Genomic DNA, 19,946 nt, shown 5'->3' with positions numbered 1-19,946 from the left:
AGTTGCATGATTAGGAGCTGTCAGTGCCACAGTGTTCAATTAAAGCCAAGTTTTTCTCCAGGCTTCTTTCTTCCCTATTGTTCTGTTCCCCTGAATGTCAGGGAGGTGTTTGCCTTAGGGCATTCCTCTGGGAATCCTCAAGAAAACAGTTTCAAATGGAAATGAAGAGGCCTAATCTGTGCCTTTGAGGTAAAGTGCTTTGTAAAATCTGTGTCTGAATCAGACTCTTGGTGAGGGACAAGAAGCATGTACTATTTTTTGAAGGATTGTAGTTAAGTTTCCCATTATTAGTCAGTTATATAATACTATGTGAATAAAACACAATTATTTTGAATTTCTGTAAACAGGAAGATAATATATTTAATCTTAGGATATTGATCAGATCTTGAGAAAAGTTTATTTACTATAACAAAATATTTGCTTGGTTAAGCATACAGAAAATAGGTCATTAGTACTTCTTTTCTGTAGGCTTCTGAATCATGAAATTTGTACTGGTATTTGTATTTAAAGATTTTTAAGAGGTAGAAAAAATATTCATGTGTTCCAGAACCTCTATACTAGATGCAATCTTTATGACATTTATTCATCAATGTATTATGCAATAAAAAATAAATGGGATATGCAGTTTGGATTATTCATAGACAATTCACCTAACATGGATGCTTTTGTACAGATTTCTTACCATTGCCAATATTTATCCATGATTTTTATTGCTATTATATCTCTAAGTTTTCTCCCCATTTCCATTACTATCACCATTAGTTGGTCTCTTAAAATATTTTTTTAAGATAGTATTAGTAATCAAACCCAGGGACACTCTTACAGTGCACTACACCCTAAGTTCTTTTTAGATTTTGTTTTGAGGCAGAAGCTGACTCAGTATCTGAGACTGATCTTGAACGTGCTGTACTCCTGCCTCAGACTCCTGAGTCACTGAGATGACAGGTATGCACCATAATGTTTGACTTTAATACTTTAACTTGTAAAACAGAGTCTACCTTAAAACCTTTGAAACATGATAATCAGATACAGTTACTATTTCACTGTGAACCTCCAGTGGCTTCCTATTTCACATAGGATGCATTTTAACATCTGATTGGGACCAGACAATTTGTATTCATTCAGCCCCTTTCTCTCTTTTGGTTTGACTTCTGGAACATGCCAAATTCTTTCCCCACCTTTGTTTTGCATTTGTATTATTTTGCAATGTTGCTTACATCATTTCCTTCTTTAAATACCATGGGTCTCCTCAGTTCAAGTGCCATCACTTCAGAGAGCCTTCCCCCAGTCTTGTTATATGGCCACCGTCTTCCACTCACTCTTTCCCAAAAAAAAAAAGAAAGAAAAAATTACTATTACTTACAATTTAAATGATTTTGTATACTCATTGTGTGATGATAAACTCAACATTTTAGTTCAATATATGAACAAATGGGTAAAAATAATAAAATTATATGCTTATTCTTTATCCAAAAAGTAAAGCAATAATTTCTAAGATTGACAGTTTCTGAAATGTCCACATTCAGTGATATATGCATATACAGATAATACTTGAAAAAAAGTGGCAGTATTTTGGGTGTAACATCAATGGTTATTAAAAATTATGCCAGACTAGTGAAAGATAGATGTCTGCTTTAGTTGGTGCCTATAAGGAAGAGCATCAGATTTAGTTAATCCATGGATAGTAAAAATTAAATAATTCAGAAGAAGAAGAAGAATTCAGAAGAATAACACCACAAGAAATACTAATATGAATAATGGGAAGTTTTTTTCTTTCTTACTGTTTTCTCCTTCATTTTGTCTCATACTCCATTCCCCCTACTTTAGTTGTTTCTATGTGTCATTTTCTGAAGTTCCATCTGGATTTCTTACCACTTTCTCAACTTACCACTCTTCATTTTGATGAATAAAACTTACGTATCAGTGGTTCTTCTAGGGACACTACCACTGAGTTACCCCTATCCCCTTTTACAAAAATTACTTTGAGGGACCAGGTTTGTGGCTCAGTGATAGAGCACTTCCTGGCATGTGTGAGGCATGTTTTGATCTCCAGCACCACATAAAAATAAACAACAACAACAATAAAAGCTTCCTTTAAAAAATTACTTTCAGACAGGTTCCTGAGGCTAGTCTCAAATTTGTGCAACTCCGGTCTCATCCTCCCATGTAGCTGGGATTACAGTTGTGCCCCATCATCATTGAAGCTTTTTCTGTCAGCATATGCCTGTTTCAGGTTGTTGACTTTTTAAAAAAATAATTAATTATTATTTTTATTTATTTATTGACTCTTTAACTATACAGTTGATATTATCCTATGTGTTCCAGAAAAACAACAAAGTATCTTGGTCTTATAATTTCTCTGAGAAATATTTTTGACAGTTTGAAAGAAATAAGAAGACAACAAATGGCTTTCAGAGATACCCATTTTTTACAATCCAGATTCATTTTTTAATGCTTTAGGCCAAATTTCAAGTCCTTAACACCCCTCTCTAAAATGTAGGACCATCCTGCACATGCAACCTGATTTAACTAAAGATATGGAGCCCGCTGCTGTGGCCCATGCCTGTAATCCCAGCAGCTGGGAAAGCTGAGACAGGAGTATCACAAGTTCAAACCCAGTCTCAGCAAATGTGAAGTGCTAAGCAGCTCAGTGAGACTCTTTCTCTAAATAAAATACAAAATAGGGCTGGTGATGTGGCTCAGTGGTTGAGTGCCTCTGAGTTCAATCTCAGATACCCATAAAATACATAAGTAAATAAATCAATGAAAAGATGAGGTCAGAAGGGATAAAAGTGCTTAGAAAGGGTATTTTGGCTTTCATCTCTGTTCATCTCTTCTTACCTCTGTTTTTTGAAAATCAAGTAAAAAATAAAACAAATCTAATGAAAAGATTGTCAAATAAAAAGATATTTGAAAAAAAAAACTTGAGAAATGTTATAGATCTTGTATTCATCAAGACCAGAGACATGGATTTAATGCTTCTTAAGTCTGTGCATTGTTTTATTTTGATGAAACTACCGAAGGATTAGCAAAATACTAACTCTATAATCTTAGACCTGGAAGAAGGATAACAATATAAGAACTGGCTGTGATGTATAATATGGAATAATTAGCTTGCATTATGATTATGAATAATGTTTCTGTGAGCAATTGCTTTGAACATTTTCATTTAAAAATGTTTGTCATATTAACCTTGGAAGGGGATTAAATTAAAAGAAATATTCTTAATCATTACACATTTTAACTAAAACTTTAGTTAAACAGGCTCTAATAGTTCACAGCCAATGGAGTTAGGAATAGTTCTTGAATATTATGTTTGTGTTTTTCAATATAATATTTTGCATAAAGATTCATGTCATTTTTGCTGCCAAGTAGGTAATTTTTCTTTGTTTATAAGGAGAATATAAAGTCTTTGTAAAAAAAAGAATAAAAAGTTTAATGTCACTGAATAGCAAATATGAAAGAAGCACATTAAGAAGTTTGAGCTGTTAAGATAAAATTCCAAGTGTTGGTCTGTTTATTCACTAATTCAGACAACATGCCAACCTATGAGAAACAGGTAACAGATACAAGCAAAATAAATTTTCTTTCTAGTTCAAACTGCTTCAGAGAAATATGATGAAAGAGCTAGTGATACCTGGATTACAACCTTAGTAAGATTAGCTATAAACACACACACACACACACACACACACACACACACACACACATATATATATATATATATATGTACATATATTTAAAGAAAAGGATAAACAAATATGTATTAAAAATATACATATAGAATTGGATATAAAATTAAAGCAATATTGAAATGGAAACTGACATGATAAAAAGTTTTGTTATGTTGCACTTCAGCAATGGGACTGCTGTTTCGTTTCTCCTATTAGCTGTTAATCAAATTTATGTTGGATCTTAATGTTTTGCATATATAGTTGGAAAACATTACCCTTTTTATTGTATTTAAAAATACCCATAATTAGAAATAAGAAATAAAATTCAAAACATGGAAATGGGAATTCATATACAGAATATATTTAACAATACATCAATATATACACTACATGTAAGTAACACTAACTATAAACGAACTGTGTGTTTCTGATTTGATTAGCTTTTGGTTACATAGTATCTGTTAAATGTGAATACCAATAAAATATTTTAATAATTTCTTGCAAATATGTTATATATGTTATATAAAAATAACTTCTTAAAAATCAGTACTCTTGGTAAAATCTTTATTATATAGTCAGTATTTTAACATGCTCTTATTTGCATATTGACAGAATTTGTTTATGCTATGTGACATAGTTAAAAAGTTTCAAAATAAGATGATTACAAAGAAAAATATTCCTCATATTATAGAAGTGATTACAGCAGTACCTACACAAATGTAATATGCTTAGATATTAAAATTATGTAAATTTTGACTTCATTAAAATTATGAATATTAGAAAAGTTTTGCAGGAACAACATGATTTTATAGAATAGTATCAAGGAGGAAATATCAAGTATCATTTTGATATATATCTAAAAGTTTAGAAATAAAAGACCTACATATGACCATTTTATTCATTTCTAGAGTAAGTTCATCATTATCTGAATTATATTTCAAATGCTGAAATGCCAAGCATGCAGGAATGAGATAAAAGGATGATCCAACTAAGTTATTATCTGAAAGTTGAAAGGAATTTGATTTAGTGACAGGATTGGAATAGAATACCATATAATGGTAGGAACCAAAATTAGTTTCTTGGAAATAAGGGCATTTAAAAAAATACGTATTGAATAAGCTCAATCTTATTTAAACAGAGAGACATCCAAAATTTAGATGTAATGGAGAAACAGATTAGTAGATCCTGTTTTACAATGGTCTTAAATCAATTTAGAAAGTAAACTGAAAGGCACATGTAGAAGTAGAGAAGTGAATGAAAATCACAGATAATTAACATTTCTAATTATTTGTTGTCATACATGTAACAAACCACACACACACACACACACACACACATACATACACAATGCCTTTATTATTGATTATAATCATCAACACAGACAGTGTCTATTAGGACATTGTTTCCTTATTATAGAAATTAAAGTTGAAGTTCTGGGAAATTGACTATTGTCAGACTGCATTGCCCAAATCTTTCTTTCAATGCTATATTAAAAGATTTCCTCATTCTTTATAAAGCTATGTCATATATTCCCTGTAATTTAGGCATTTAAAATTTCAAAAAGTATATTCAAACACTGCTGGAAGCCATCAGCCAAGTAGGTATGACAATTTCCTTGCCAGCGTACCCCCATGTTTCTTTAGTGGAAGGACTCATGGAAATAGGACATTTTGCAGGACATTGCATGTAAGGTGACCTTGCTCAAGGACCAGGGTGGATCCGTGTTTAGGGTGTTCCCCCTTTAGAATAGGGCAGTTTAGCATAATAGGAGATTAGGGTGTTCCCCCTTTAGAATAGGGCGTATCCTGCTGCTGAGTTCCTCTTCTGCCCCGTATATTTGTGGTTGTGGGCCCCGGAGCATTGGGCCCCCTTGACCGTTTTTTGGCAACGGAGCCTGATGCCTTTCTCCATGATATCGTGGGTAAATACCTGGTCCATGTCCGTTTTTTGATAAGGGAGTACCCTCTATGGTGGTTTGAGAACGGCATTCATTAGCCAATGTCTCCCTCTATGGCATCTTGGGCAAATACCCAGTATTCTATTTCTTTGATACCTAGTTTTGTTAAATCCTCCTCCTATGGGGCAACTCCTTTAAAAATGTCCTGTTTGTTCACAATCATACCATGTTTTTGGCCTGGCATCTAAAGCCTGTTGTACTGCAGCTGCCAAGACTTGCCCTTGTTCATTAATATCTCTACATAATTTAATATATGTGTTTAAATCTTCATGTCTCCATGGTCTAATAACCTCTCTGCAGCAATTTGCTTGGTCATAAGCCAGTTGTTTTATTAATGGCATTGCTTGTTTCGTATCCCCAAATATTTTGGCATTTTTTGAGGGTAACCAGCTGCTGCATTTCGCCTAGCCGTCTCTGCGCAAAATTCCTCATTGGCAACCTCCATAACAAATATTGTCCTCCATTTAGCACAGATTTACACATGCTAGCCCAATCTGCTGGCGTCATGTCCAAGTTAGTAATGGACTCGACCATGCTTACCGTGAAGGGAGCTTGGGGACCATAGGTTGTTACAGCCTCCTTTAACTGCTTCACTGTTTTAAAATCTAAAGCAAGGTGAATTCGCTGCCTTCCTGCCTGCTCAAGTACAGGGCATGCTAATCTTCGAGGTCCTGTCTCAGGATCCCAATTATCAACTACGGGGTTTGAGGGCCACTCAGCTGTCTCTATCAGTGGGGCTGTTGGTTGAATTAAACCCTCTTGTGATAGAACGGAGTTAGTAACAGCCTCCTGTTGTGGCCTTTTTCCTAACAACCCCTTTTCCTTTAAGTTTTCTTCCTCTGTCTACTAGCTCGAGAGACCTTCTCTTTTGCTTGATCTAAAATGTCTTTCTCCATGTTCTGAACCTCTAACAATTTACTTAACATCTTTTCAGTTTGTTTTAATCTACTATAAAGATAACACAACCCAATAAGATAACACAAAACAAAACCGAAACTGAATGAAACAAAAACGGAATAAAAAATCGTTGTATCAATTTTCTCTTCCTCAGGGCCGACAAACTTCAAACCTTTAGTCAACCATTTTTTCCAGTTTGCCTGAGAAATTTCTAGGGATAGGCAGCTTGAAAGAAAAACAAAATAAATCAAAAAAAGAACACATTGTTTTTTGAAATGCTCACCCATTCTTTCGCTCTCCTTCAGGGGCGAGTAATTTCACTTACCCTCAAGCTTCAGGCGTTCCGCGTATGAGCCACCAGATGCCGCAGTCTCTGGCTGGGCACAAATCACGAGCCTCCACACAGCTTGTAGATTCAAACAGCAATTCTTTATTCCCGAACTCACACCGGCCGTCTACAAACACGTTCTGGGGGAATCCACATTCTCTGCCCAAATCCACACTCTGCCCAAATCCACTACTCCTGGGCTTCTGTCCAATTGCAGTGGTATCAAACTAAGACAGGAGGCTGACGCCTAAAGGTCAGATGCCTAAAGGTCAGTTTTCCGATGACGGGTAAGAACCATATGTTGAATTGGAAAACCTACCAGGCACGGTCCTTAAGCCACATTAACCTCACTCCCCCACTGGCACCAAGGCCAAATTTGGGGGCCAACAGAGGTGAGGCAAAGAACCTCACCGCCCCCACTGGTGCATAGACCTATCCACAAGTATGGCTGTATGCTGGACCGGTAGTCAGTGACAGGTATGATCCAGTTGCAGTGGTATCAACCTAAGACAGGAGGCTGACGCCTAAAGGTCAGTTTTCCAATGACGGGTAAAAACCATATGTTGAACTGGACAACCTACCAGGCACGGTCCTTAAGCCACATTACTTGTTGTTTAATTAATCAGAAGGGGGGAGATGCTGGAAGCCATCAGCCAAGTAGGTATGACAATTTCCTTGCCAGCGTACCCCCATGTTTCTTTAGTGGAAGAACTCATGGAAATAGGACATTTTGCAGGACATTGCATGTAAGGTGACCTTGCTCAAGGACCAGGGCAGATCCGTGTTTAGGGTGTTCCCCCTTTAGAATAGGGTGGTTTAGCATAATAGGAGATTAGGGTGTTCCCCCTTTAGAATAGGGTGTATCCTGCTGCTGAGTTCCTCTTGAGTTCTTAGGGTCAGACAGTATTTTTGGGAGACAGAAGCCCAGGAGTAGTGGATTTGGGCAGAGTGTGGATTTGGGCAGAGAACGTGGATTCCCCCAGAACGTGTTTGTAGACGGCCGGTGTGAGTTCGGGAATAAAGAATTGCTGTTTGAATCTACAAGCTGTGTGGAGGCTCGTGATTTGTGCCCAGCCAGAGACTGTGGCAAAACTCCTTAGATAAGAGAAACATTTTAGTCAATTATAAAATAAAATTAAAGAAATAAATTATTTTTCAGAAATCAGTACTCCACAGGACAGGAGATATGAAAGTTGAAAATATGATTAAAATAAATCATCATTATAGGAATATCTCAACAGGTTCATTTTCTATGAAGTGAAAATAATAACAATTTCTTTTGGAACTTTTTTATTAATCACTCAATACAAGTATAAAATAATGGTATAACACATTGTATTGTGTCTCATGCACAAGGCAAGAAACTGTACATTTGGTTGACATTTTTAAAAAATAACTTTATTTTATTTATTTATATGTAGTGCTGAGCATCAAACCCAGTGCCTTGCACGTGCTGGGCGAGTACTCTATCACTGAACCACAAACCCAACCCCAATGTGGTAGACATTTATATTCTCAAATTATTTTACAACAAGTTTGCTGATACTAATAATCAAATAGCTCATATTAACTTCATTTGATTAGTGTCAACAATTTAAAAAACATACATCATGATGGATATCTTACTGTCTCAAACCTATGTACAATGTAATGGAATAATTATGAAGAAAACAGTGTATAGTATGAAAGCAATACTACATATGATATTATAAAATGATCTTCCTACATAAGTTCTTTGAAAATATAGATAACTATGATAATTTCCTGAGCAGAAAAGTTTTATTCTTTTCAGTTTTTTTCTGTGTGTGTGGGAGATCTCTCTCTCCCTCTCCCTCTCTCTCCCATTCTCTCCCTCTTTCATAAATTTTTATGTCAAAGAACATCAGATAGGCTGTATATTCATGAACATAGAATTTGATAAATCTGATGGTGAGCTGTATAATAATTTTGTAAAAACTGAATGGAAAAAATAATTGTATAAAAGCCAAAATTTAAATAGACATTGGTATTACTAGTTAGTAAAATTAAAATTTAATAGAAATGCCAATGGAGATATTATTGAAGAAAAATAGAAGCTGATAAGGAAACTAAATAAAAAGAATATTGTCAGAGTCATGTAAAATTGTTGAATTGTTTCATGATTTATTGTGTTCTTGTTTTAAGTCTACAGTACTTTCTGGTTTTGAAAACATAATAAATATCTACTATCAAAACATTAATAAAAAACTTATCCATATAGGATGATGCTTACTAAATCTAAAATTATAAATTTGTGTGTACAGAAAAGGGTACAGCAAATGTACAGATATTTGAAAGTAAAGCCTTTCTTTGGATATAATATTGAAAATTTGTGCTGACCAAAGAAGGACGAAGAACACTCTATCAAAGAGGTAAGTCTAAGTCAAAATATATTAAATCATATTATAATGTAGGCATATACTTTATGGAAATATCATTGTATCTAAATAAAAGCATTAAAGTTGGATAAAATACTTTTAAAATGTATGGCGTCTCATTGTTTGCTACCATTTTCATATTTGAACTTTACTTATAGAAAATGCTGCAAGCTAGGCAATATTATCATCATTTGAGTTTTCAATAAATTTCCATTGAATTTTTGTCAATGCTCTGAAAAATTGAAGATTCAGAAAAGGAAGGAAGGAATAAAGGAAGGGAAGAAGAAAGGAAAGAAGGAATGGAGGAAGGAAGGATGGAAGGGAGCCGGGAATGGAGGGAGGAAATAAAATAATCCTGCTCTTTAGAAGCATGCACTCCAAATGCAGATGCACAAGTATTTATAAATTGCTTATACAAAGCTTTTATTTTAATTGCTATGGTTTGAAGGCTGTTAAAATGACAAATGATTTGTGCAACTCATTTAATCCCCTCAAAATGATTTCATAATTTTTAAAATGACAATAATAACAATACCTACAAATAACATAACATTCAAATTTCTTAAATAAAATCAAGCAAGATCTGCAAGATTATCAGAGAGAGAGAGAGAGGCAAAAAAGGAGCTGATAGAGGAGAACAACAAATGCCCTTTTTTCAGTGAAGGAATGCTTTCTTTTTGATAATTACAACACTTGAATATAAATATCTCAGCACTGCCACTCTCCTCTCTCTCAGATCTCTGGCTTAGGACTAAACAAGACCTGAAACTCAAGAGGAAGGGGACTGATCAAATAATCTTCAGAGGACATGCTCCTGAGAATTAGATGGAGATCTCTGGAGAACTGATCCACAGGGGCAATAAGGAAATACTGTCACTTCATTAAGTGTTAAGGTTGTGGTGAGGTAGGAAAGTCAATTAGATCAATGTCAAACTGATATGTAGAAGTTTTATCAATGCAATTTCTTAAATACCGTGTCTATGTAAATGACTAAAACCTCCAGGGAAAGTTTTCAGGAGACACTTTCAGGGCACATTGAGGAATTACCTATAGCCAATTTACCTGGATTCCTTCTTCACATACGTTCCTAGTTACTGCCCATGAAGTTCAACTTCATCTTTTGTTTGAAAGGCAAGTTCTATTGGCTCAAGCAACATTGCCAAAAACTCTGTAGATGACTGTAGCTTGTGAAATAAAAGATGTAATATTTCCTGTAGGAAAAGTTGCCTTAAAAAATAAGGGGGAATGGTAGAGGGGAGATCACTGTACCATTGGCCCCCATGATTCTTGGATTTTCAGATTAGATCTAGAAATACACTCTGGTTTTCCAGGCGACCGGATTGAAGAGGCAGATCATAGAATTTCTCAAATGCCATGATCATATTACCTAATTCTGTCATTATAGATATTTATTCAAACATGAAATAATGTATTGATATTACTATTCATTTATCTATTTATCTAAATTCATTCATTCATTTATCTACTTATCCACCATACTCTCAGTTATTTCTCTGGAAATTCTTGAATAATATACTAGCCTACAAATAACTACTACAAATGTGATTTTAAAAATCTGATCCAAGTTACAGATACAGATCTTTGGGAACACTTTTTTTATGCATCTATATTCTTTGAACTCATGAATATTAAAAAAAAACATTGTACTTAGGAAATAAAAAAAATGCGTTATAACAATCTGCAAAAAAAAAAAAAACCCACAGGGAGTGACAGAAATAGAACTTCTATTTACAGAGACTGGGGATAATATAAAAGTTTCTTAAAAAGTTGACACCTGACTTTGACACCTCCAACACCTAGTACCATCAATCATTACCTTCACAACACTGATAAACACTCCAAAATGCATCACAGAAGTTCTGGAAAAGCTCAGCAAGAAAGTGGTCACAAATTGAATTTCTTGATTAAAATAGAGTGAATCAGGCAATAAGGGGCTGAGTTACCTGTAAATGGAAAGCAGGGGATACAACCCCCATCAGTGTTATTACAACTTACAGAACAGGTGAAGGTAACAACTAATAAATATGGTTATTAATATTTTGACTACAAACATCTGTAAAAGTCTTCTGGCTTGTAGGTGCACATACACACACATACCATTTTTACATATACACACAGAAACATAAATGTATGTATTATATATTATATACAGTTGTTCCTTGAAGTATAAATGTGATACATCACAAAAAAATTCAACATATGCCAAAAATATTATAAGTTAGAATGTATTTAACACTTTCACAAACTTAGCACAAATTGAAACATCATAAGTTGGATCAGGAACCATATCTACCTGCATATATATACATATGTTTATATTGGTAACTATGTATGCATATGTGCATGATAAAAACAATGGCTATATTATATAATTTATTCAAGATGTTTTCAGACAAAATTGTTAATGCTAAATTTTAGTTCTGATACAAATGAAAATTTTATTAAATTTAAATTTAGAAGCTTAAGAACAAGTAATTAACTTAGTATACCCTAAATATAACTGCATGTCTTAGCTATTAATTTAAATTATTCTTTATGAAAAACCATGAAGCCCTAGGGCAAATATTAACAATGCTAATTTCTAAAATATTTTCTTATATTAACCATAAACTAGTGCTTGTCTTATTTCTGTCCCATGATATATTATATCCATGCTAATGCATAACAGAATAAATTATTATCTATTTCATAGTTTTTAATATGAAACTGCTGATAGTTGCTTAAAGCTAACACTTTCTTGTAGCATTTCAGAGAATAAATTGAGGATTAAGTGTATGAATATCTTTTTTCTTTACATCCAGTAGATCTTTACTTACCATTTTTTCAAAGCTCAATATTTTAACTATAGGAAGTTAAGAGAAGTTTTTCATACTACTTCTATCAATTGTCTATTATTTTTAGAAGTATATATTTTTATACTGTAACAATCTTTTAACATTATATTTAATAACATAAGAAATTGGTATTTTATGATCATGAGTGTTCTTAAACTTGTGACACAAGGCCAAATACTTAGCTTGATATCTCCATTAGGAAAATATCTAAAACTTTACCTTTCAAGAATAATTTTACTGTTTTCTATCACACTCAAATTCCAATTAAGTGGAAATCAATTGCTATTTTTCAGGCTCTGGACCTTTTACCATATATTGTAGAATCCATAATATAATGTGATTAAAAATAATGGTGGTGACAGAAATATGTAAAAGTCAATACATGGATTTTTACACCCTTTAAAATTCCAGACATAATTACATAAAATGAAAAGCATTCTTTTATAAGCAAATGAACTTTACCTGGTTGTGCTTGATAAAATGATTCCCAGTTGACTTCTAACAAGTTATTAGCATGTTTTAAATCTTACAAATCTTATATCTAGAGATTTTTTTTCATTTTGAAGGTTTAGGTTTCTATAAGTCTTGACATTTAACTACTGTATATGCATTGTATAAATTTATCCTTTAACATTACTAGTCTTCTTTAACATAATGATGAACATCAACATTACCAGTCTTCTTTAACATAATGATGAAGGTTATTATTTTTAAGTTTAAAAATAATTATTGTACTGATATAACCATTCATTTAAATATTGAAATTAATATCAAAAATCACTGATCTGTAGTCACAAAGTGCAACATCTATATCAGTTTGAAGGCAAAATATTCTGTGGGATAATTTGATATATTTTTTTAAATATAACATTTATTTCACATATTTTACTAGAAAAAACCTGCATTATTAATTTGTGTTTACTTCCACAGATTTCCTGCAAATGCTATTTATGATAGAGCATATACAATTTTCCAAAGTCCAAAAATTCTAGGACTGTATATTTGTCTATAAGGGTTACGTAAGATAGTCTATAAATACATCACAATTTCATAGTAAGTAAATTTTATATATTGTTTTACTTAATATAATGCATGTTTCTTAATTCAGAATTTGAAAAACAGAACATGTCTTGCTTATGGACAAAGCATTTCAAGGCCTCTGTACTCAGGCAAGCACATTCAGGTCACATTAAGCTTTTGGAATGCAGGTTGCTTGCTGTGGGTTTGTCAAGACCTAGTTCCCTTTAATAACCCTCTGATTGAACCAGATAGAATATGTAGAGAAGGAATACTGATTCAAAAATCTTTCTTCTAACAGCAATGCTCATTAGTGTACCTTGTGTTCTATGGCTTAGAACTAACTGCACAGTGATACTATGTGAGTAATACAAGGAGAAAAAAGTATGCAACTTGTCAGCACCATTTGAAACATGTGTCTTTATTATGAATGAATGAGCACAGCTTTTTGTTAGATAGAAAAAATCTATGCATTAGGTTCTATTGTTAATATAATGCAATGATTTAAAATGTTATATTTTATATTCATACCTAGAATTATGTTCCACAAATCATAATTTAATGTTATATGCATGTACAAATACAGCATAATGAATCCCACTATTATGTGTAATTATTTTTTAAATTATTTTTAATTGCTTACATACATGATAATAGTGGAATGCATTACAATCATAATTATCCATTCACAGCACAATTTTTCATAACTCTGTATATAAAGTATGTTACCGATTTTTAAAATGTAAGGTGAAATTACTTTTATAGTCAGTTTTATTTTTCAGGATAAAACTTCAATTGAAACCTTTAACTTTGTGTTTCCTATTTTAAATTGTTACCATATACTCCTGAAAGGTGAATATTAGTCTCTTGTTGGCTGAATATTCCTGAATCCTTTAGAACCTCTTATGTGCATAATTAAATATAACTCACTATCGTGAAGGTTAAAAACATGGTTATAATCACAATTATTCTCATGGATTCATGCATATGCACACCTGAGGTTCTTGTTCTACAAAATAATCTATCATGAAATATAGACAAAAGTGAATTCTTCAAGGACAAAATGTAATAGTAAAGGCTTTGAGGAAAAGATTACATGTAATTATGATGCACCAATAAAAGTGCCAGTTTCTCTACCAAAAAAATAATAATATTATTTTTGTTGGCTTTAGTTGGTGGTGGTTTTTTAAATAAAATGTAACTTTTTTCTCATTTTAATTAGGAGATTAAAATGGTTATTAATTTATATTTCAAAATACAGAGTTATTATATGTTTTGTAATACATATGGTATATTATTATGTGACATGCAAGGATGCTTTGGTCAATGATGAATCACCTATGGTACAGTATCTATTAGTACTGTTTTGAAAGATGCTCATTCCTATGTATAAGTTCCAGCCACCAAAGGCAGAGGATACTATGACATTTGGCTGTTGGAGCTAGGATTGCATAAAGTACAATTTACTGGAGGCTTACAGATTGGAAGATATGTTGTAAAGCAGCAAGACAGGAGGATACCTGAACCCCATGGCAGGAGGAAGAAGTTTATAAGATAAGCTGAATGAAGGTTGACTACAGATAACCATAGTATACATGGCCTTTCTTAAAAGTTAAAATATTCAACATGATTTAAGAAATAGTGTGGTTTCAGAGGATGCCATAGCACTTTTGGCTCATTATCATAGCAAATTTGTTTCTATTGTATTATTTGATATATATTATAGAGTCATCAGGTAGGTAAAATGTCAATTATGATGAAGATGGTTGTAGTAATGTCAAATTGGAGTTCTAAATATGCTATAATCTAGTGACTTCATAGCCATTTTATTTCATGTAAATGCACTTTATGATGTTCACACAATGGTTAACTCACTTAGGGATATAATTCTCAGACCTAACTCCATCAATAAGTGATGCATGATTGTTCAGAATGAATGATATTCTTCTAATTGAATATATTTTGATTAAATTTAAAGAGCTGTCTCTGCAAGATCCTAAGAAACAACTTTTTTCTAGACTTTACCAGGCCACCTTGGAAAGTGTTATGCAATGAAAGAATCAAACATTGCATGCAGATTCAACAATAAAATAGGCAAAACAAATATTGGTCTTGGAACTTAACATAGTGATAATAGTATGATAAATGGTAGGCCCCCCAAAATATATGTTCTAATAACTTTATCCTGGAATGGAACATCAATTCATAAAATAAAATATATATTTTTAGGTGTAATTAATTTAAGAATCTATAGAGTGACACTGCCACATCAATGTTACAGAAACACAATTCATAATAGCTGAGCTACGAAGTCAGCCTAGGCACCCTTCAAGAGATGAATGGATAAGAAAATATGGTACATATACACCATAGAATATTGCTCAGCCATTAAGAATGTCTTTATGGCATTTGCCAGTAAATGGATGGATCTGGAGACTATCATGCTAAGTGAAACAAGCCAGTCCCCACAAACCAAAGGATAAATGTTTTCACTGATATGTGGAAGTTAATCCACAATGGGATGGGGGGAGAATAGAAGTTCAGTAAATTAGAAAAAGGGGGATGAAGCTAAGGCAGGGAGGATCGGAAAAGGAAACACAGTGGCATGAATCTGACATAACTTTCCTATGTACATATATGAATACTCCACAGTGAATCCCACCAATTTTGTACATCCACAAGTATGGGATCCTAATTAGAACAGATATATTCCATGCTTGTATAATTATATTAAATTGGATTATGCTGTCATGTGTAACTAAAGAGAAGTGAAAAAAAATCTAAAAATAAAATTGTTCTCATTATCCAACAGTTGAAAATTCCAATGAAACATGTGGCTATCAAAGAGGCAGACAAGAAACATTCAGAGGAAAGGGACATGAAAAGATGGAAATAGAAGTTGGGATGATGCAGTTACACATAAGAATTCATGGAGCCACCAAGCTGGAAGAGGAAACCAAAGATAATCTGTCAGCATTCTGAAGAATTAAAGTCCTTTGACATGTTTCAGACTTCTGTTTCCAGAAGTTTTCTTCATTTTATAACTCATAGACTTGAACACTTATGGTGATCAGCTTCAGTATCAATATACTTTCAAGAGTTAATTATAAAACAAATTCATTTTTTTGGTAATTAAGAACAGAATAATGGACTAGATGAGGAAAACTCATTGTTCTTTGTAACATTAATCTGTATTTTAAGTAGAACGAAATATAGCATGTAAGATCCTACTATAGAGAACTTTAAAATTAAATTAATGCATTGTTATATATGGGGAAAACTATGTACTATAGAGCTGATGATATATTTTTTTTTCTGTTTTCTGGCATCTAATATTTTAATATACTTCAATCTCCAGCATCAGCTTGTAATAGCTATTTTCAGCAAGATTTTGATATAGAAATATTAGAGAAAATAGATTCAATCAATTCAACTTCCTAATGAAACTCCACAAGCTCATTCTAACTCAAAAGGATGCATTTAATTCTGATAATTTAATAGATTATGGTTAATCTATTGTGTAAGAATTAATTAATTAATTTCTGATTGTAATAGTAAAAATTTCATTTGGAAATCCAGGGCAGGTATTGATCTTTCACATAAAGGTCTCATTTTTAATTCTTCTAGTGAATAAGATCAAGCTTAATATGCAGAGTCTTTTGCACATTATACAAACAAGAACAGAGGAATTTTTAATTTGTAAGAATGATATTTTTTCTATTTCTTATAATATAGAGAGGCTATATATAAAATATTATGGAATTGAGATTTGATATCCCCAAACATCTTTGTTTTGGTGTTTTTAGTATATATTATGGAATGCACTTCTTTCACATTATTTGGTTTTTGTGACTAGCCTTTGTCAAACTGCAAATTGGCAATACTGATGCTATTGAGGCAGATGAGGATGATTTACTTAATATGATGTGAATATTAAAATGCATGTCCCTTATTTCCACTGTAATCTGAAGGGAGATATTTCCAATTAAACTTCTTGTAGATTAAAAGGAAGAGGAAATATTTATGTTGAATGATAGAAGGAGCTCTTCTTGAAATTGTTTGTCCTTCTCATATTCTGCTCTTCTACTCTTTCTACAACACCTAGGACTTTGTGTTCCTCAAAGACACATATCTTCCCTGATTCAATGTAGTAATACTGATTCTTATTACTGTGGTATTTACATTACAGGAGTATAGGTGTGTGAAATTGCCACAATGGAAACACATGGTTAGTTAACAAATGGACAAATAAATATGGTACAGAAATAAATGGGATATTATTCAACAATAAAGGAAAGTACTTATCCATTATAAGTCATTACCAATATAGATATTGGCAATGACTTATAATGGATATGACGTTTCTATTGAGGATCAGAAAAATGTTCTGAAATTAGACATTGATAATAGATGTAAATCTCTCTGAGACCTTTTTTTTTTAGAGAGAGAGAGAGAGAGAGAGAGAGAGAGAGAGAGAGAGAGAATTTTTTAATGTTTATTTTTTAGTTTTCGGTGGACACATCTTTATTTTATTTTTATGTGGTGCTGAGGACCATACCCAGCGCCCCGCGCAAGCCAGGCAAGCATATTACCGCTTGAACCACATCCCCAGCCCAAGAACTATTATTTTTTTAATTAATTTTATGGAAAATATTTGAAAATTTTGTGAAGTGAATGTATTGCTTCTCTACTTTACAACTTGGTACATAAAATTTTATTTTGCATATAACAAAAGCTAAGCATTTTAAAATCTGCAGAAAAAAATACCTCTAGCAAAGAGAAATTGGTGATTTGTCTAGGACAAGGAATATTTTAAATGTAGGTTAGAATTTGAATGCCTGTATATGTTTCTGAATTTTGTCTTTTTGTCCTTCTAATATCGTAACTTTTAACAACATAAATCCAATATGTGCCACTGTTAGCCATCCTGGGAACTTTGCTGTACACTTCATATGAATTATTTAATTTATTCCTAAGAATCACTGTTTGAAGTAAATTGCCTTATTATATGAATATTTTAGATTAGAAAATTGTAGCTTGAGTATTTATGTCACTCAAAATCATCTAGAGTTTTAGGAGCTAGTACTCAAATCCAGGTGAATTTGATGCCAGACATGAGCCTTGAAAACTTCCTATATTGCTTACAGGGTATATTAAATTACGTGGGATATAAAGTGCATTCAAACTTAGGTATTTCTGTAGGCTATAATTTCTGCAATATTTAATTAGAAGCTCATTTTTTAATTGAGTGTGTTTTTATTCTTTAGGGACATACTACTAGCTGTTTTGCTGGGAAGTCTTTTGATCATTTCACTTGAACCTATAATCAGAAGTCATCATCAATATAAAGTGCTGTTTCTTTTTATGCAAGTATTACATTGCTTAAATAGTATGTGTCCAATATTTTAACCAATTTAAAATTATCTGTCCATTGAAAGTGAAAATCATAACAAATGTCTTGGGGATATAGACATCAGTGATGGTCACTCTGTTTATAATCAGCAGTGTGAGTGGCAGTGTGGAAAATGCAGCTTCTACTTCAGTAAAAAATTATCACTCGTTACCTTGCAGGCAGCACAGAAAAACCAATTAAAATTACTAAAAATATTTTCCTTAGATTCCTCTGTTTTTTTTTCAGTAGAAAAATATATTTGATATTGTTTTTTTCTTATTTTAGAAAAACAATTTATAAAGAGTATAGTTCTTAAAAGTTCAATATATGTGTGATTTTCCCATAAAAAAACAAGTCAATTTACACTATTATTTTAACATGTGGAATAATTGCCTTATTTCATTTAATATCCAGGTAAAGATTTCTAACTAAAGTATGTAATGCATGGACATGATTCTCAGAAATAACAAAGTTTAGTAGTTTTCTTGTCAGTCAAAGAAGCAAGACAGTCTTATTGTCTCAACATATCAGGATTGTCCTGAAGTGTTTTTATATTACAACAAGCGGAGCTTTTGGAGAGCAGACCATGACTCAGATTCAGAATATAAATACAGATATAATATCTATAAGACCTAATTATCATAATGTTATCTATATGTGACTAATATACCATATTTTCATTTCCAGTTTAATATTTTTATTTCATTTGACCAACCTTATATTTATATTATTATAATATGGCTTTTAACACATCTGCAGATTACTATTTTGATTCCTTTCTGATTATTCTTATAGGTCAAATATCCTAAAGTGGGGATGTGCAAAATTGCTAGATCAAATAAGATAAAATATTCTGGAGCTTTTAATAAAAATGTTAAATTGTTCTCGTAAGGCATATTAATGTATGTGATGTTCTTCAATGTGAATTCCTGTTCCATCACAATTGTGGAATTGATGTTAGCCAATTTTACATGGCAAATATTTCTTATTATTCTCTTTATAGATAGTTGTTTAAGTTATACAGGTTAAAAACACTTTTGTTAACATCTATTAAAATTTTGTATTTTTTTGTGAGGATTGCCTCTAAAATTTCTTTAATAGACTTCATATCTCATTGTTGCTTTCTTTCTTCTTATATTTTACTTACATTTTTGGCAATGTGCTATAATGTAAGAGCATAGGCTTTGGTATTAGAAATTTATCAGATCAAAGCCCAGCTCAATCAATAGCTGTGTTTCATGAGAACACAATCACTCATGCTACTCTCAGTAGGTACAAAATAAGAATACTAATTGAAATCAATAATCATTATATCTGACTAATTCTATATGCTTACTATAGTATAAATTATATCTAAACATACGAAAAAAAGATGTTTACCTTTGTTAATGAGTAAGGCGATTTATTTATTTATTAATCTATTTATATTT

Source organism: Callospermophilus lateralis, unplaced genomic scaffold, assembly GCF_048772815.1.
Source record: "Callospermophilus lateralis isolate mCalLat2 unplaced genomic scaffold, mCalLat2.hap1 Scaffold_63, whole genome shotgun sequence".
NCBI lineage: Eukaryota > Metazoa > Chordata > Mammalia > Rodentia > Sciuridae > Callospermophilus > Callospermophilus lateralis.
The sequence above is the reverse complement of the archived record's forward strand: the minus strand, read 5'-3'. Positions refer to the sequence as shown.